Below are 20,362 nucleotides of genomic sequence, written 5' to 3'. Positions count from 1 at the left end.
GAAGGCTTGATCATATGACCTAAAAACAACACTTTTCATTGGATGAAAACTTTTTTTTTTCTCAAACGATGAAAGCCCCACCTTGTTTCTAGATGTTTCAGACTGAAGCTGGCGTCAACATGAAAGCACCACCATCTCGTGGCTCCGTCGTGGTCATTCCGCGAGCAATCATGGCAGCCGCTCCCCACCAGAAGCCTGCAGGAGTCGGGGGCCCCCAAAACTTTTGTTGAATCCTCAAGGCGGAGGGGACGCTTTCGAGAATGGGGTCCAAGACCTAGCAGACAAGCGTGCGATTTCCAAGGTGTCCCAGGGCCATTTCAGTGGACCAGGCCCAAAAAGGAAAGAGCCTGCCGCCATTTTGAGAGTCCTGTGACAGCCGCCTATCGCTGCACCGCAAGAGTGGGCGCAACTCAGCTGAATTGCGGCTTTTGACACAGTGGACCAAAAGCGGACGGAATGGCAACTGAAACGGTAAAGGGGCGCCCCACTACAGCAGACGAAACTCCACCTGGAGAGGCCCGTTCACGCCGCCTCCCCCCCCCCCGGGGCGCCCCACGCCGTTATTCGGAGGGCGGCAACTTACTGGACATCACCTTGGTGCCATCGTTCTGCTGCCTTGGAACTATTCGCACAACAGACCGCTACTGATGACCCACCCCCCGCGACGCCCCACGCCGGATACCGAAATCAGTGCGGCACCCAGGCAACATCACCTGGGTGCCGTCCAGAAATATGGACGTTGTGCTACGTTGGGACTATTCGCACAGCCGACCGCTACTTCCTTCATTTTCCCTAAAAATGTTTAAATGTTTTTACTGTTTTTGTTTTGTTGTATATATTTATAAGTTATTAAAGTTTTATAATCTTACTACTTTGTTGGAGTGCTATATATTTTTAATGTGACACATAATTGTAAAAACTTTGATGTACAAAGAGTCATCCCTGGAATCTTCCGCTTCAGGCTCGGTCCCCTCCCCAATCACAATACAGGATGGTTTTCAGATAGTAGGAACGCGTGTGCTGTGACCGATCTCATCGGGTGTGGGCCTTGATCTACTATAACTCCTTTGAAGAGGGGTGATTCTTTACAGCTGGGGCCATAAACTACATCTGCAGGGCTAGCTGATAGCCTAGGACCGGCCTGGACAATCGGACACAGAGGAAAAGGAGTGTCAGAGGGTGCGGTAGTGAATAGGGCGAAAGGGAGGTGTCGGGCGGGCACAGGGTGTGATTCTCAGGGAAGAGCAGCGCAGATGGGGGGAGGTTTATTACCCATGCATAAGACAGAGAGCGGGGGTGACCAGTGCCTGGGGGAGATGCTTGCGAGGGTGGGGAGCCATGCTAAGGATCGACAGCCTACAGAGAGTGGGTCTGGTCAAGGCATCTAAAATGGCTGCCGTGCACGACAAAAGTGTGGCATTTGAAAAAAGGCAAGATGGCGCAGACAATGTTTTTCAACACTTCCTGATTTCCTTAGAATCGAACGTTAACAGACGTTCGGGCATATTACCAAAGTTAAGCGATATTTATCCCTAACGATGCTTAGCAACAAATTTTTTACCGCTAAGCATCGTCAGAAATTATCGCAGATAAACCTTGCTATTATCAAGGTTTATCGCAAATGCGATGAAAAACGACCGCAATGCATTAATATCGCTGAAAAGTCAGCGATATTCATGCATTACCGAGCTAATGCTCTTAGCCATGTTATCCACCTCCCATTGGATAACATGGCTAAGAACTGCTCAGGGCAGGTGTTACTTTTTGGAGATATTCGCGCTTAGCGCGAATATCTCCAAAAGTTGGTAATAGGAGATAGCGATGTTAGCGACTGTTTCCAGTCGCTAACATCTTCGCATGCCCACTTTACATGTCATTAGTGATAAATATCACTGACATGCAAAGTGGAGCCCAAGATGGTCGCTATCTCCTACTAGCTGTCGCTAACTGGTGTTAGCAACAGCTAGGTAATACAGAGATAATTTTATCTCCGCGAAGCGGAGCGCTGTTACAGATATATATCTTTTTTTGAACATTAAATTCTCAAAATCCACTGGAGCACATATATTGAGACCTAGCAAAGGCACATCGGGCTACCAGTCCCTACAATTTTGCCAAGTTTCGTGCAAATCCATTCAGCCGTTCGATTTTTATTATTTTTTTTTTTTTGCCCAGCGGGGCCCTTTTAAAACCTCCACATCAAACCTAAGAGGTCAAGGAGGATCTACTATGCCCCCTTATGGTCATTTGCCCCTTCGCTTTGGCCTCCTCTTGTCTCTCGATCCTACCGAGAGACAAGATGGCGGCCGCTACGGACTGTTTGGAATGTTTACAGACGCCGGAGAACCAATCAGCTTCGCAAAGCTCCGTAACGCGAAAAGTACGCGAAGCGGAGCGCTGTTACAGATATATATCTTTCTTGGAACGTTAATTTCTCAAAATCCACTGGAGCACATATATTGAGACCTAGCAAAGGCACATCGGGCTACCAGTCCCTACAATTTTGCCAAGTTTCGTGCAAATCCATTCAGCCGTTCGATTATTATTATTTTTATTTTTTTTGCCCCGCGGGGCCCTTTTAAAACCTCCACATCAAACCTAGGGGGTCAGGGAGGATCTACTATGCCCCCTTATGGTCATTTGCCCCTTCGCTTTGGCCTCCTCTTGTCTCTCGATCCTACCGAGAGACAAGATGGCGGCCGTTACGGACTGTTTGGAATGTTTACAGACGCCGGAGAACCAATCAGCTTCGCTTCACAAAGCTCCGTAACGCGAAAAGTACGCGAACTGGAGCGCTGCCCGGTCCCCTGTTACAGATATATATCTTTTTTTTAACGTTAATTTCTCAAAATCCACTGGAGCACATATATTGAGACCTAGCAAAGGCACATCGGGCTACCAGTCCCTACAATTTTGCCAAGTTTCGTGCAAATCCATTCAGCAGTTCGGGCTAAAAGTGAGGCCAACCGCCCTATGGAAAACTCAATGTTAAAAACACGTTTTGGGACCCCCCTTTTTTCTCGGCCCCCCCTTGACGAACCCCCCCCAAATTTTCAGGGGCTGCTCAGAAACAAAATGTTCCATTTTCCTGAAAATTTCAGCCAATTCCGTCCACAAACGCCAAAGTTATTAGACATAGAATTTTCAAAAATCCCATAGAGAAAAAATCCTAACTATATATACCTACTGGCGACCGCCAGTAGGTAATATATATATATCTCCCCACAGGAATCCGTCACAATACCCTTCATGGCATCCTCAAACTGTTGCAAAGTGGTATCTGTCTGATCTATAGCTTTTGTGTCAATAACACTTCTCACTCGGGACAAGTAGACACTCCGGCTCTGTAGCCGATGATCTTTATGGTAATCCTGACCATGATGGCAGTTCTGTTTGGTGGTTAATTGAGGAGTTACTTGCTGAGTAGAGTGAGCCCGTGGACTGTGTATATATATATATATATATATATATATATATATATATGGGAAGCTACAAACACCAGCCAGTTGCACACTCGCGTGGGTGCACGCCACATCGGGGGTGTGCCCGAATTAACAATGAGCTCCAGAATCCCAGGAACATCAATCCAAAAGGAAGGTAGCACACGCAGGGGAGGTTTCACAAAGATTTAATAGGGAAACCAACAGCAACGACGCGTTTCGCCTTAGGGCTTCGTCAAGTTAGGCACAACTTGACGAAGCCCTAAGGCGAAACGCGTCGTTGCTGTTGGTTTCCCTATTAAATCTTTGTGAAACCTCCCCTGCGTGTGCTACCTTCCTTTTGGATTGATGTTCCTGGGATTCTGGAGCTCAAAATATATATATATATATATATATATATATATATATATATATATATATATATATATATATATATATATATATATATATATATATTATATATATATATATATATATATATATATATATATTGAACCTCTGATGTGGACTTTATGAAGAATTAGGGGTAGAGGATCAGAGCACTAGGCACCTAATATAGGAGAAAACACAATACCAATAAGGTTGTATTATCATATTGGGAATGAAGTACATAACCCCGATTATTGATTAACTGAATAACTATATATTTTTGGGAGGTGATTGATTGTAACTAATAAGCCACTTCAGTACGATAAAAGGTTAAACTAGTGGCTGCTCGTGCATAATCCGAAAATTATTATGAAGGTCTTACTCTCGTAAGGGGAGAGTGAAAGGGACACAGCAATATTAGTCACAAATAAAGACACTTGTATTGTAGCTATTATGCTCAGTGTTTTCCAAGGGGGAACAGGGCGTTACAATATGTTATGAAGTCAACAGAGAACAATAAAGCATTGTGACATGTTTTAAGTGGTTTTGAAAACAAGCATTTGCTATGCATAGGTCTCGCCTTTGGGACCTTATATGTACTAGTTAGCTATGCAGCACATTAGCCTGGGTGTTGAAACATCTACTGTTCTTTAATATGGAGGGAAAGTAAGCACCAAACTGCAGGAAACTCCAGGTATGGGAACACATGGAGAGAAATATTGCCTATTAGCGGGAAATGGTATAGTCCAAAGCTCTGTTTTTAATACAGAATCAGGGCCTTCGGTGGTCATATCACTTAAAATACAAGATTTTAATAAAATATTATTATCTACGTGCAATGTAATAGGTTTCATTGGCATTGTAAATGACAATGCTTTTTATTTATGTTTTAAAAAAGAAAACAAAAATAAAAAGCATTGTTATTTGCAATGTCAATAGCTTAAACTTGCGTAAACGCGAGACCTATTGCATCGGTACAAGGCACAAGCGACTACCAAGACTGTATCAGGTACTGAAATTCGCCCAAGAAAACATTTTTGCTTTTTAGCTGCCATCCTTATATTGTACCATTGGGGGGGGGCTGGGCAGGAGAAGAGCATCAAGAAGGGTTAAAGTGCTTCCGCAAGATTTTTCTTTTAATGTAGCCAAGCAACGCTTCTTAAAGAACATTTTTCGTAATTTACTAGCTTAAATAGGTAATGGGTAGTGTAGGGAGAGAAGTAGGAGTGTGTACTCGAGAGCGACAGGGCCTGCATGATGGGATAACTGTCTTTTATGCATTAAAACATTTACCATAAACTTCTGTTTATTTAAAAGCTCTTTGACTCTTTGGAGTGAAGGCTATATTGATCATTGTTCACTACATTAGGGTGGCAGGAATAAGGAAGGCCCAAAACGTACATTTGTGTAGTAATAGCTTGTCGAAGGATTCACCTCTCTTGACAGCATCTTCGGGCAGAGGCCTGCAGGGGTAAGGAGAGAACAGTAAGACTAAGAACAAAGCGTCTGTAAGCACTTCATCAATCTTCTGGGGCACTGTGCCACACTGGCAAACCTGGCGCAAACAGCAGCCTTTTGGGGCAGACACAACAGATAGCATCCTTACCAGAAACAGTAAGGCATAATTTTTATGATATACAAGGTCAGGAGCAGGCTACACAGGCTGTCTAAAAGATTATTCAAGGCAACAGTACTCATCTTTAGAACCCTTCGGAAGATGAAAGGCTGAGCCTACCCTGCTTTAACTTGAATCAGTAGCTTACGGGACACAGGAATGTGCGCAGGCCAGCGTGTTAGCCCACTCATTTGTTTTATATAGTGCGCAACAAAGAGAAAGTAATCAAAATAAGTCTTAAAAGAACCGATAACGCTTTCCTCAGAAGCAATGACACTTATAAGAACAGCTCTTGGAGCTTTGATGAAGAGTCCTCACAAGAATCGATTTATCTGATATGCTTAGACTAAGTTGTATCACTGCTGTGGCGGATCCTCCATGGGGGCGTTTGGGCGCCGCCCCACTGCTTTCTCGACGTGCGAGAAGGCAGAAACAAATAGTAGAGAACTACCATTTGTTTCTGCCTTCTCGCACGGCGAGAAAGCAGAAGTTCCTGCTTGAGAGAGTGGGATGGGTTACTCAAGGGCAGGGGGAGTGGCTTTCCCCACTGTTGTTAATACTGTCTGTTTGGGCAGCCTGAGAGGCTGTCCAAACAGACAGTATTAACTGTTTTAATAACAGCGGGCAAGCCGCTCCCCCCTGCCCTCGAGTAACCGCTCCCACTCTCCCTGTTCTCTGTATGCTGCAGCATACAGAGAAATGACCTGGTGTTGGGGCAGCCGGCCGAACCAATCACAGCGCTGTGCTGTGGTGGAGGGGAGGGAGGCTGCCTGGCTTCCTGCGTGACGACGAATTCAACAACAGGACGTCTGGAGTCGGAGCTAACTTGAAGGCGGGAAGCGGAAGGCAAGGTAAGTTAAGTTTATTGACTTTGTTTTATTATTTTCAATACCCAAACAATATTCTCGCACTGGCTTGATTTTTGCAAAACTGGTAAGAGGGCAGTTGAATGTGCTCTGAGCAGTTTCTATCAGTTTGTGTATTCCTGCGTGAAATGGCAATCTACGTGTTTCACTTCTTTTATCTTCAGTTTTATCTCCCTTTGCTAAAAATCTGCTACATACTTTAAGCCCTGAGATAGTCTAATTGTGTAATCCAACCTCTACCGTAATACAGATTGTGTTTTGCATTCTTTACATTTTCGGGTCACAAAAAGAAACAAAATTCCTTTTTGTGACTTGCCTTCACATCTGGATTTCTGCCATGTCCTTTTGCGCGCTAAGTGAACATTCTTGGAAATGGGATGCCTAATGGTTGTTTAATGTTTTCATTGTGAAGCATCGCCTTGTGCACTGGGAACAGAGAGCTGACAATGGAATTTTGGTTGGTAGTTGTTTTAACAGTATGTGTTTTATCAGGCCGTGACGGATACAGTTTAATGAAAATTGAAGGGTCATGTGAAGAAATGCGAGGTGCACCCTTGATGCGTTCATGCATGCTGGCTGCGCTTGCTCGCCACAGTGCGCCGTCCACAACTTTTATGCCCCGCCATTTTCAAATGTCCCAAGCCGCAACTGATTGAGGGGGCATACTTACAAGCAGAACAAGTACACCAGAGGGTGTTTATGAGAGGGTGGAAAGAACCCACCACTCAGAGGGAGTACCTACACCGAGCAAAAAACAGTGTGCAGACCGAGTCTCAGGGTGCCAAGATGCACCGCGCCACAGACATTTAACAGCTACATGCACACATCAGCAGAAGTGAGGGTACAAGAATAATCGATAAAACGGCTTCAGCAGACAGAAATATGCTTCTTTCACTCTGAACAGTGCCGACATCTTGAGCAGAAGCATAGGAGTGAAGAGGGCGGGAGGACACTTACTTGACGGTCTTTATGGCTTTGTCCAGCTTGCTCCCAGGGTTGACTCCCAGGGACTCGTTCCTCCTCCGGAACAGGCCTGGGCGTTTTTTCATGTCCTTGGCCCTGGGGGGACAAAGAGTGCAGTTAGCACCACTAAGCTTCATTTGGCACTTGTTTACAAAAGTTCACTGTGAGGGTCACTGCCCAGCTTCATAGTGCCTATATGTTGAAGGGAAAGGCCCATTTGCGTTTAGTTGATAAGTGGGATTAGTGCCATGAAAGCCCGGTCAACGATATCAAACCTACAGAATCGCTTTATAAAACCGTTCCTATTCATATATCCGTTTGCCTCTTTCTGCCCTACACCCGTGCAGGTGAACTCTGCCGGAAATTCAGATAAATCACACCATATGCTTTCCCAGGCATTTGAGAGATGAGCCTGGTGTAAGGAATTGGAGTCACCCGGTGTGGGCTGATAGTTTAAAGGCTGTAACCACATCTTCCTGCCCTAATCCATGCCACCTGTTATGCAAGCCAGTTACCAAACAACCCCGGAATAGCGTTTTACACGCAAGGTCATATATTGGCTACCAGACAAGAAAAAACTATAGAACAGTAAGGAAAGCGGATATATTGGGTCTGCCGCAATAGACAGAGAAAACCTTGCACAAGTTCCCCACAATTACCATGAATCTTGATTTAGCTGGTCGGACCCCAAGTTATTATGCGGCGGATACAATCTCCCTCCCCCATAATGGGAGATGAGGAAGCCTCCCGGCCCAAAGTAGGTGTCTGTGGCTGATATGCTACCTCCTCGTCTGTGATATAGCCGCCTGCAGCTGCAACGCATGCCTCACGGCCTTGCAGACAAGCCCGCTCGGAGCACTCAAAACTGATGTGACGTTACACTGAACTTGCTCAGCGGAATGACCTTCAACATATCCCTACCAGCGCTCTGAAGCGCTACACGCATAAACTTGACCCGAGAATTGAAAACGCCAAGACTGCACTCCTCAAGCCACAAAACCGAAACTGGCTGCCTCTGTTTGTCTCCCTGCATGCCAGGACAGCGTGTCCAGCCCCAGTGCTTCAGATTTGCCCCCCCCCCCCAATTCACACGATCAGAGGCCTGCACTCACCAGGGCATCGCAATGCCTGTGGTACCTCCGGACCACAACACGGAGACAGCTAAACCAGTCGGAGGGCCATCTGTTAAATGCTCCGAGCGGGCCCTACTCCTGAGACAGTTTTGCTGATGGTGGGGGCCTGTAACCCCTGCACCGTTGGCAATGTCGCCTCTGCCCCGACTGGTGTCTACTCTCGCCGCTCTGTTCTACATTGGTACATTGCCTCCCCTTGCCCCTATTAACCTTATTTGAGATAGCGGGAGAGGGGCAGCGGTGAACTCTGACTATATATTCCTATGGGCAGGGGCATCCAGCCCCAAGAGAGCGTCTCAAGAGAAAGCACAGATTGCCCCAAGAGCTCGGACTCACCGCTGCAAACGATGACTGCCAATCTGACGCCGGCGAGGCGAAACCAGGATCGACCCCTACACGGTATCACATCTCACTAAGCTACTCTCGACCTCCATAAAAACTCACCACAGAGCAGAACAACTCCCACCCTTCTCAAGCAACGCTGCAATTAAATGAGTAGAACTACTCCCTAAAGTTACATGGTGGTGTGGAGGCGCTGCACGCTGGCCGGCTCATTCTTGGTGCGGTGCACAGCCAGAAGCATCTCCGTGTGGAAGTCCAGGCTTGTTGGCTTGGCGCTGTCGCGGAATAAGAGAATTGCCGCCCTTGAGATCTCCTGCCGCCGGAGGTCCGATGCCTCCTGGTCTTAGTAACAAATGAGTTTGTAGTATCCTACTCATGTTCTGCACCAGAACATAGTATTTCTTTCTCCATCCATATTCCTTCAAAAACACACCTACCACTATCGTCCCCGTTTCTTCAAAGTTCTTGAAAAGGGAGAGCTAGACTGCTAAACCTAGGCGCTGGGAAACTGAGTTTGAGCCTCGGCGTCGGCTCAACGTCATGTGATTCTGGACAAATCACTTATTCTGAACCGCGCCCACCACATAATGAATGTGTCCTTGTACAACGGTAACTGGTGCTCGTATAAAGCGCTGGAATAACTAGACCCTTCGCGCTATATAAATCTGCAAAAAAAAAGTTTGCTCCGAGGTGATAAAGGCAAACCAGGCACTCGTAATGGAGCTTAACTCGACTGTTCGCGCTTAAAAAAAGTTTGCTCCGAGGTGATAAAGGCAAACCAGGCATCGGAGGGGGAGGGGGAGGCACAGGAAGAAAGTAGTCTGCAGTAAAGGGGCCAATAGCCATGGAAGAACACAAATGAAGACATGTCCTTCATAAGGAGGGACTAACAAGCCTACAACCAATCTGAAGGCAGCATTTAAGACACACGCCAATGAAAAAAATGGCTGGAGAGTAGGAGGAGCTTCCACAAAGCTTCCCTGCTATAGTGTATACTGCATGTCTCAATGAGACAGCGCAAGCGCTGCCTAGGCAAGACCTAAAAAGCAGGGAAAACTTTATTGAATAATGTGGTATTACGGAACTTTGATGTTAAAAACGCTTTTAAAATCAAATGCACTGTCACTTTAACTGGAGGGGATAGTATTTAATGCAGAAAATGTCGATATGGCATTGCTGTGAAAAAGATCGAGTGGACAGTTCCCGTAATAAAACTGCTGAATTCAACCTGAGCGTGCCAAGTCCTGTTTTGTAATGGAGGAATGGGTTGCTGATCCATATATATATATATATATATATATATATATATATATATATATATATACATATATGTGTGTGTGTGTGTGTGTATGTATATATGTATTTGTATAATATTAAATTGCTCTTTGTTTAAAGATTTCAGCATACGGAGAAAATACACATCTGGCCACAGTGTACAGGAATGCATAAACCTGAAATCATGAGTCATAACAGCAGGTAGAGCAGCAATTTTATTCAGATGGAACGCATGTAAATAACATATAAACTCGAACTTGCTTGCCGTATGGGGGAGTGCAGAAACTCAATGGAGGGAAGGGCCATCTAACCCCGATGGGGGAAGCTTTACAGCCACATGTAGCATTTATTATACAGAAAAGTATTTGCTGGAAAAAGCAGACCCAACAAGTACTATAATGCATTTACATACTTATATTATAAGAATTAAGAATTTGGTTAACTCACACAATGTGCTTCCTTTAGTGGGGATGCATTATTTTTAACCCATCTTCTGTATTTACTAAAAAGTCCCTGCTAGCTGCTGGTCCCGAAAACAATGGATTGTATTTATTGAAATGGAAGCACAGCATAGGAAGTTGAATAATACATTAGATGTCAAACTCCCAACTGCCCAACTCCCATGCTGCCAACGATAATAACACCACAACTACTAACCATCACACTTCTACAAGTGTGTAAATTCGGACTATTTCAGGCCTCTAAACCTATAAGAATGGCTTGGGCGCAGGTAATAGTCACTTTTAACTTATATTGGGTGAATGATTACCTGTTGTTGTGGTCATCGCCAAATTAGCCAGATAGAGCCACCTTGTGGCAGCTTTCACAAGCACCAGTGTTGAGAATTAAGTGCCAGTGCTGAGCACAGGAAACCACCGGCTAAAATTAAGCACTGAGCAGTGGCTGGAGGTGCTCATCTAAAGTCCACTCTCTCTGTATGTGTTTAAAAGAAAAACTCTTGGCAGTGCCAGACATAACAAAGAGAAGCAGATCATTAATACTTCTGATTTTCAGACTCTGGATCACCCTAAATTGCAAACCTCCCCTCTAAACCCATCTATCTTATGTTTTGAACAATCTTGGAAACTAAGCTTCTGCAACTGCCACAATATGGTGAGCAATTGAGGATTAGCACATCACCATTTCTTGTATTCAGTTTGATTCTAACTCCTTTCGTTTTGTTCGACGTGTTCTCTGTTGACGCAACCGTGCTGCCCTTTTAAGTGGCAAGTGGCATTGTAATATTATAATATGTTCAGCTTAAACATGGTTTGTGCAAGGTTTAAGAATTACAGGGAATTAAAAATGAGTTTTTTTAATATAGCAATTACACAGCACATACTACACACACACACACTCACTTAGTTCCTTTCTGCAGAATCCGTACGTCGCCTTCAGCTTCAGACAAGCGAGCAATGGCACTTGAAACCTTAATATTTTAACCTTTATAATGCCTATGTAAGCTCCCACACTTCACAAAATTCATACACACACTTACCAGTTCCTGGACACATGCCTGGTGCTGTGTTTTCCTCCAAACACCAATAGGTCCAAGTAGAAGAAATACCCTACTCCCTACATCTACTGGCAGATATGCTTAGAAAAGCCTGAGTCAGGGTTGGTGATAGATTAGATCTGCCATAGGCAGCTGTTTTATGATGCCACCACAAAAGGCTACAAGAAGGGCACTGCTAGGGATAAGGGAGAGCCAAAAAGCCAAACTATAATTTTGCCCTGCGACTCCTAAATCCCATGCACTGAAGCTGCGCCTCCACATCATGAATTTTCATAACAAGCAGGTTTACATAAATGTTTTGGTGTTCCCAGGACCGATGCCGAGGAAACCTGTCTCCATCTATTACTAATCAGAGATCTCTGTCCTTTTCTAATCACAGGGCAGCACCATAGTGCGTAGCTGTAGGAAGCTGGCTCTCTATATAGTGCACTAAAGTAAAGTGCACCGTTAAGAGAGTCTAGTGTGACCCAGCTTGGTCTACAGAGGCAAAAGTAGATAATACTCATGCTCTATTTGTGGTATTATGGGCAAGCAGTTTGGCTTATCAGAGGGTAGTGCTAAGCCTTTGTTGTACTCACAGAATCAATAAATGATACACACACTCCAAAAAAATCTGAGACAAATTTACAAAAACAGCAAAGATTTTTATATAATTTTTCAGACCAAGAACTTTGTTCAACAGTAAGTACTTTTTGAGATATGAATTTTTCAAGTTCACAAGATAAATCAACTTTGTGCGCAATTATGCACCATTGAAGACAAATGCAGCGTGCGTCAGGAACAGGCAGATTGCAGGGATGATTCCGGAGCAGCTGGGTGACTCACAAAGTCTGTCTCGGGGGTCTCAATGTCCCTCCACAGGTGCTTGCCCTGGACAGTTGGAGGCCGGATTGGACTCTTCTTCTTGGTATAGGTTGCAGGGAGTCCGGTACTTGGGTATTGGAGCGGCATGGCTCCGATAGGCCTTGGTGTCTCCAAACTTGGTGGGGAAACAGATCTGACCCTCCGGAGCTGATGCACTTGTTTTTCCTTGGATACTGTGTCAGAGTCACTGGGAGCAGCAGGTTCGGTGCCTGCGGACTGGAGGGGTCTACTTCCTCTACCCTAAGGGAGTTCTCTGGTGATTAGAAAAGGGCTGGGGTGCTACGGGGTTCTTGGAGTCCTCACACCAGCAGGACGTGACAGCACACCATAATTGTTGAGTCTGAAAGCATCAGGCAGGGTTGTGTGCCAAAATTCTGCAGCAGGTCTTCTGTTTTCGGGTCAGTAGTTCTTCTTTGTCTGTATCTTTTTTGTATACATCAAATCTAAACTTCAGGGTCCAGGGATAGCTAACTAAATACTAAATTTAGGGGTGTTAAAGGGGTTGACAGGTAGTAGCCAATGGGCTACCTACCTTTAGGGTGTCTACGCCCTCTAAGTGACCACTTCCTGTGGGAAGGGGCACCACCCTGACCCTAATTGTCTAATGCCCTCCCAAACCAAGATGGATGGAAATGAAAAGTGGGCTCTACAGCACCTAATTTAACTAATCTTCCTGCCTGCCCTCCCACCAAATGTGTAGCAGGACCGGGGTGGCGGTCTTGGCATCCACCACTAGCTGGAGCTGCTTGGGTCGCATTTCAAACTCAGCATTACCTTTGAAGCTTCCCACCTTGAAAGGCCATCCTGGCCTGGGGGAGGTATGAACCACCTCTGCCCAGAGCAGGCTTAGTTCCTGGCCTTTGAGAGTGCTGGCTCTCACCTCATGAGGTCAGAAACATGTTGGAGGGTGGCAGGCTGGCTAAGACTAGTCAAAGGCCATACCAGTGCTTGGTAGGTTTTTAGGGGACCCTCTAAGGTGTCTCCTGTGTTCATTTCTTAATAAATACAACACTGGATTCAGGGCGGATTTATTAAGACAAGATCTTTGCTATCAAACATCTTAGGGTACAGTGAAGCCATCATGGAGCTAGGAAGCTTGTGATGACAAGTATCCAGCCAATTTCCTCTCTATGGCTTACCTGAGCACTTACAAAAATCAAGAATGGACTTAAATGTTATAGGGCCATATCTTTTCATGCAGATACATCCACACATGGGATATAGTGCACCCTGCCTTAGGGCTGAGTCCTGCAGTAGGGGTGACTTACCTAAACCGTATGCAGTGTATGGGGGCACGGCACACAGGGTTGTCTGCCATGTCGACTCTTCAGTTTTCTCTGCACCAAAACACGCAGCCTGCAATGGTAGTTTGTATAGTCTTGGTGAAGGGTCCCTAGTGTGGCATAATTTGTGCTGCAGCCCTAAGGGGATCTCTTCAGTCTCAATGCCCTAGGTACCAGGGTTACCACTTACTAAGGACTTATAGAGGGTTGCTGAAGTGATGCCAATTATGGTGCAGGTTTTAGTGAAAGAACAATGGTACTTGGAACCTGGTTAGCAGGGACCCATTCCATTCCATTTGATAACTTTATTTCGGTCAATGACCATAAAAGTGCAATAAAATATATACAAGCACAGAAGTAAAACCATAAATACAGACAGTTTAAAAAGTTATTAAACATTGAGTTATCAAAGATGTGAAAAAAGCAAGGGGGCATTACTTTTTGTTAATAAAAACAGTTCTTCTTCGCCACATGCCATATAAAAATCGGGAGACAGGGAAGACAATGGGAGGGGCAGTATCATATGTTAAAACTCTGCAGGCTTGTGCACATTGTCTATCAGCTAGATTCATGAAGCCAAATTGCGATTGCAAAAGCTGCGAATTAGCAATTGCGATCGCAATTTTAAAGAAAGGGATTCATGATAGAGAAAAATCCAAAATAGCGAATTCGCAAAATAAATTTTGCGAGTCCGCAAATAAATTCGCAGAATCCTAGAACAAGCCCATTTGCGAATCTGAAATAGCGAGAAACCATGGATTCTGCGAAATCATTTGCGAACTCGCAAAATAATCGCAATCGCCATTCATGAAAATTCGCATATTGCGAAAAACCCGAAAATCGCTATTTGCGACGCGCAATTTAAGGAGAACCCAAACCAGGTGGTAAACAGTAAGGAAAAAAAAAATTCAAAAAAACATTAGTAAACTACCAACAGGTGCAGGCCTGACCAAACACACTTAAGGACATGCAGCTGGAGCCTGAGGACTCTCACAATGCCAGGACTCTACATGGTGGTCAGGCGGCCATGGCTACAGCGAGCAGCACGGAACAGACGAAGAATCCAGGAGCGGATATTCCGTGTGCGGGTCACCCTTCTGGGCCAAACCAGGGAGCAAATTTACGCGAAGTACCGCCTAAATGGGGCAATGATCATCAAGCTGATCCGGGACCTAGACCCCCTGATGCAGCACCCAACAAGGAGGACCAATGCCGTTCCTACCCATGTGCAGGTATTGTGCAGCCTGCACCTACTGGCCACCGGAAGCTTCCAGGGGATAGTCGCTGTCGCAGGGGGGATATCCCAGCCCACCATGTCCCGCTGCCTAAGGAGTTTCCTGGAGGCCATGCTGACCCGGCTACACCACTACATCTCATTCCCCACCAGCCAACAGGACTTGAATGACACCAAGCTGCGATTTTACAATGTAGCACAATTTCCACATATAATAATTCCGCATTGACTGTACCCACATCCACATCTGCCCACCAGCACAAACGGAATACATGTATCGCAACCGCAAGTCCTACCACTCCCTCAATATCCAGATGGTGTGCAATGCAAAGACAATCATCACGGACATAGTGGCACAGTACCCGGGGAGCACACATGACTCCTTCATATTCCGGCACAGTGGCATTCACACACGACTGGCCAGGGGAGACTTTGGTGAAGGACACCTACTGGGTAAGTACACATGCCCCACAATATTACACTGTGATAATGTTGCTGCGCCGCTAAGGCACTCACCCTCTGCTCCTATCATTCAGGTGACAGCGGCTACGCTCTCCGTGAGTACCTCCTCACGCCATACCTCAACCCTGCAACACCACAGCAACGGCGTTACAATGCAGCACACATACGCACAAGAAATTGCATTGAGAGGACATTTGGCCTTTTGAAGAGCAGATTCCGCATACTGCACAAGACTCGTGGGGCCATCAAATACGAGCCAGAGGTCTGCTGCCGCATCGTGGCCGTGTGTGCAATCCTCCGCAACATTGCTACCAAGCGCGGGATACCTGTAGACATCTCTGGCAGTGAGTCGGAAGGGGACAACCGACCACCTGCACATGTGCGTCACGCACGCGGTGAGAATCCTGAAGAAGGACACAGGCGCCGCAACCAAATCTGCATGAACTATTTCTAGTGCACCCACTCCCCACACCCATTACTTAACTCATGCATGACAACATTAATAATGACATGAGTCAGATTAAGGTAGTCAGAATATTTGTAATTGTTACAGCACAATAAACTGGGCATTCTGCAAACTGGTACATGAATGACATATTGCGTCATATGTCTGTTCTTCAGGAGGGCATGCATGTAGCAGCAGCATGGCCCCTCATGTAAATTTACTATTGTTCAATGCCGCCTCCGGGCAGATGTACCCAACCTCCTTTCTACATCCTCCTCCTGATTAGGCCATGAGGCAGCAGAGTGTCTGCTGCTGCGGCGGGGTGCTACCACCGGTGGAATGGACTGGCTGCTATGGCTGGATGTAGCCTCACTTGTGTCGTCAGCCCCCCCTCGCCTGGCCATGGCCGGCAGCCTGCATGCCCTGCACTGCTCTTGACACATGCTCCAGAGCTCTTGCGACGTCCTGGCAGCACTGGACCATTTGGACCTGCATGGCCAAGGAGGGTCGCGAGAGCTGGGAGGTCGTGTTCCCAATTATGTAGTTGGACCGCGTGCATGCGGTCTGACATGTGTGCTACATTTCGGGCGGTCTTGTCCAGTTGGAGGTGGATAGCCCCAAGATGACGGGCCTGGGTTTGATGCACATGTAGCATATGGCGCTCAATGGAGAGCCCACCTGGTCGCACGTTTTGTTCCCTGCCAGCACAGGAATTGTTAGTGCGCTGATCCCTCACCAGTCCGCTTGACCGGCTCCTCACAGCCGCAGGGCGGCGGGTTGGTTGGCGAACTGCTGCTGGTGTTGCAAGCCCCACTGGTGGTTGTGTGACGGGCAGTGGTACTGCAGCGCGTGGTGGCGCAGGTGTGGCACTGGCAACAGGGGCAGGTGGTGTAATGACCGCTGGTGCGGCAGCTTGCCCTGATGGTCTGGGCTGTGGGGATAGATGTGTGTCTCCCTCTGTGTCCTCCGTGTTTTCCTCAATTACCAGGCCATCGCTGTCTGTGCTGGGGACTTCTACGCCACCTGTGATGTAAAGTGGACGTTGATTAGTGACATGTTTCTTACACATTTAGGCTTCCTACATGCATGCAGACTACCATTCCCTGACTCGCTGCAGGATTGACTCTCACTAAGCATGTCTGGCTTAATGGGGCAAGATGGTAATTGTGGTCAGACTACATGTCCCACAATGCAATAGCGCTTTAGTGGTGTGCTTTGGCTGCATGTCTGGGGTTTGATATGGGATGCTCTGGAGTCATGGACATTGTTAGGGGACAAGGGGTCGCAGTCGCATGGCACTTACCTGGTGTGTCTTGGGTGGGTCGGGAGGAGTCCAGCTGGGTCACACCCACGCATGCCTGCGGATTTATGGGGTCCTCCACTCGGTCCTCCAGTGGTGTATTCGGTGGGACAGTGGGCTCCCCTCCACCTGTCGCCACACTCTCCCCCAGCCTCTCCGCAATCTTCTCCTTTGACCGCCCTCTGAGGTCATACCAGCGTTTTTTTAGCTCGTCCACGGAGCGCTGGGTCACCCCCACAGAGTTTACTTTAGCGCGGATGTGCAACCATAGCCGCCTTTTATCGGCCTCGGGCACCCTTCTGGAGTCTTTACCGAAGAGCCGATTGTAGTCCTTGCAGACTCCTTCGATCAAAAATTCGAGCTCTTGCTCTGAAAATTTTATTTTCCTCTTTCTCTCACTGGAAGATCCACCTGCAGCTTCCTCTGACATGCTTGCCACTGGGGTGTCTCCTAGTTTACTCCTGTAGGCACACTGGAGGGGTCCTCTGATGATGCTGCTTCCAGTTCAGGCTCTCACTGCTGAATGAGGGTGGAACCTGCCTACTTCCTGGTTGTGATGTCATCACTGTGCTCAGGATGCGACTTCCCGTTTTTGCGATCTCGCAGTTAGCGAGATCGCAATTTGCGATATCGGTAATTGCGAGATCGCAATTTCAACATCGGCCGATTATGCGAATATTTACCGATTTTCGGGGACTCGCAATCGGCGATTGCGGCCTTTTGCGAATCGCTTTTTTTTCTCGCAAATATTAATGAATGCCATTCTGCGATTTCTAAATTGCGATTTGCTTTTTCTCGCAATTTAGGAATCGCAGAATTTGACATTGATGAATCTGGCTGTACGTCCCAAGTTTTTACACAATGGGATAAGCCAACATTTCCGAATTTCACTATATGCCGGGCAGAAAAAGAAAATATGTACATTGTCTTCCTTGCTATAATTACAGGCAGGACAATTACCCTCCATCGACTTTACCATTTAGATGTCAATGCCCCAATCGGTAGAGAACCGTGCCTCAATTGAGTATATAATTTTCTTGCGAGTAAAGGCTGCACTAAGTCCAAGAATACCTCCGTCTTGGGTTCAATTTTCATCAATAGGAACTCAGTAGACAGCCTACCCAAGGAAGTCGAACAATATAGTATTCTAAGGTTATAACACCTTACAGCCGCCACTAGCGCAGACCTTTGCATCCTCGCGCAGCTATCCTCCGGTGTGTCCCACAATTGGGGCAAACCAACTTGGTAGAAGAGAGCCTTTATATGTACTAGCCAGGGTATGTTCTTATTCTTTAGCTGCCCCCAAATTGCAATGAATTCTGCTCTAAAGGATACAAGCTCTGGCACAGACCAGAGCCTTCTCCAGAAGAGTAGAGGTCGTGCAGCTGCCAGTTCGTTGATGGGTTCCAGGCCCATATCCAACCGTAGTGGTATAAGAGGCGTGCTTTGGGGAAGGCCAACCAGACTACGCATGAAGGCCTGTTCTACCTTCAGTAAGTTATGTGTGTTCGTGTGTCCCCAAAGTTCTGCAGCATACAAGGCTGCTGACCTCACCTGTGTTTTATAAATCTCGAGTACAGGGGCAACAGGTTTGAATATTGAAGTTCTATGGAATCTGCCAATACCCCCCATAATCTGCGACAGTCTCAGGGAAGATTTGGATACTTGTTGGTCCCATACAAAGTGCTCGGTCAACGTAACCCCCAGATAAATAAAAGTCTTAACTCGCTCTAAGGGAGTGCCACTCAGAACGGGATTCGGGCGGGTGTGCCTCGGGGAATTGAAAATCATAAACTTGGTTTTCTCCAAGTTAACCTCCAATCCCCGCGAGGTACAAAAGGTCACAAACCCACCCAGGACCCGCTGGATGCCCGATGATGTCTGCGACAACAGCAAAGTATCGTCCGCGAACATCAGAGCGGGCACCCGGCCGGAAGCCACGCGCAGAGCATCATTGTCCCTAACACTATTGAGTTCATCTATCAGTCCATTAACATATAGACTGAAAAGTGTAGGGGCCAATACGCAGCCCTGACGTACGCCCCGAGTTACAGGGAAACGGGCCGATAATTCTCCGTTCCTCCCACACCTCACCTGTGCATAATTCCCTGTATGAAATCTAATTAGGGCATCCAGTAAATAGGGCGGGAAACCTAGTTCCTCCAACACCGTCCAGAGCCTCTCCCTAGGAACCAGATCGAACGCGGCCCGCAGGTCCACGAAGACAAGGTAGAGGCTGCCACCCTCTACTCTTGCAGTTTTCCAGTATAGGGCCTGGAGCCGGAAGATCTGGTCCATGGTCGAGACGCCCGATCGAAATCCGGCTTGGAGGGTGGTCAATGTTTTGTTCTCCTCCATCCAGCCAAATAGTCTATCGAGTAGAATTCGGCCCATCAGTTTCTGGGTAGTATCCAGTAAGCTGATGGGTCTGTAGTTGGATGGAACAAGCGGGCAACCATTACACCTCAGTCAAAGTTGCATTAAAAACAGGGTAAAAACAGGGTATGGGGGGGGGGGGGGTACTGCTACAAGAACCTAGGGGCATATTACCAAGGGCCTTATTGCTGCTTTAGCGGGAATTTTTCACGCTAAAGCGGCAATAATTTTATCGCCCTATTACCTAGCTGTCGCTAACGCCAGTTAGCGACACCTATTAGGAGATAGCGATCATCTTGGGGCCCACATTGCATGTCAGCGATAATTATCGCTAATGACATGCAAAGTGGGTGTGCCAAGATGTTAGCGACTGGAAACAGTCGCTACATCGCTATCTCCTATTACCTACTTTTGGAAATAATCGCGCTAAGCGCGATTATCTCCAAAAGCTAACGCCTGCCCAGAGCAGTTCTTAGCCATGTTATCCAATGGAAGGTGGATAACATGGCTATGAGCATTGTCACAATAATGCATGAATATCGCTGATTTTTCAGCGATATTCGTGCATTTCGCACGATTTTTACCGCTTTTGAGATAAACCTTGATAATATCAAGGTATCTCAGCGGTAAAAATCGTCGGAGCGCGGCGATATTATTATACCCGCTAACCAAGCTTAGTGATAATTATTGCTATTGCTTGGTAATATGCCCCCTAGTTTCTGGCTGATTGAAGGCTCCAAGAAAGCCCTGCCCATAGCATCTGCACTATTCCCCAGCATAACACACCCGTTGCTGGAGCAAGGCACCCATCCTGGCCATCAGGCCTTTAAAGTGCATATCTAAAATAGTCACCAAGGCACTAAGAACGAGCCATTAGGA

General features: G+C 46.7%; 1 protein-coding gene and 1 long non-coding RNA gene across 3 annotated transcripts in view; one reads left to right on the top strand and one right to left on the bottom strand.

Moving 5' to 3' along the window:
* LOC144782997 (uncharacterized) overlaps window positions 1-7,345 on the bottom strand; it is a 242,671-nt gene extending 235,326 nt beyond the window's left edge. The window contains exons 1-2 of the long non-coding RNA XR_013601353.1: window positions 7,248-7,345; window positions 5,211-5,272 (exon numbers count right to left, since the gene is read on the bottom strand). This is a non-coding gene — a long non-coding RNA (uncharacterized LOC144782997). The remainder of the gene's footprint in view (window positions 1-5,210; window positions 5,273-7,247) is intronic.
* Window positions 1-20,362, top strand: part of LOC144782995 (homeobox protein six1b-like) — a 177,413-nt gene that overhangs the window by 24,793 nt on the left and 132,258 nt on the right. The gene's annotated exons all lie outside the window — the stretch shown is intronic.

The sequence above is a fragment of the Lissotriton helveticus genome, chromosome 9 (genome assembly GCF_964261635.1).
Source record: "Lissotriton helveticus chromosome 9, aLisHel1.1, whole genome shotgun sequence".
NCBI classification, from domain to species: Eukaryota; Metazoa; Chordata; class Amphibia; order Caudata; family Salamandridae; genus Lissotriton; species Lissotriton helveticus.
The sequence above is the reverse complement of the archived record's forward strand: the minus strand, read 5'-3'. Positions and strand labels throughout refer to the sequence as shown.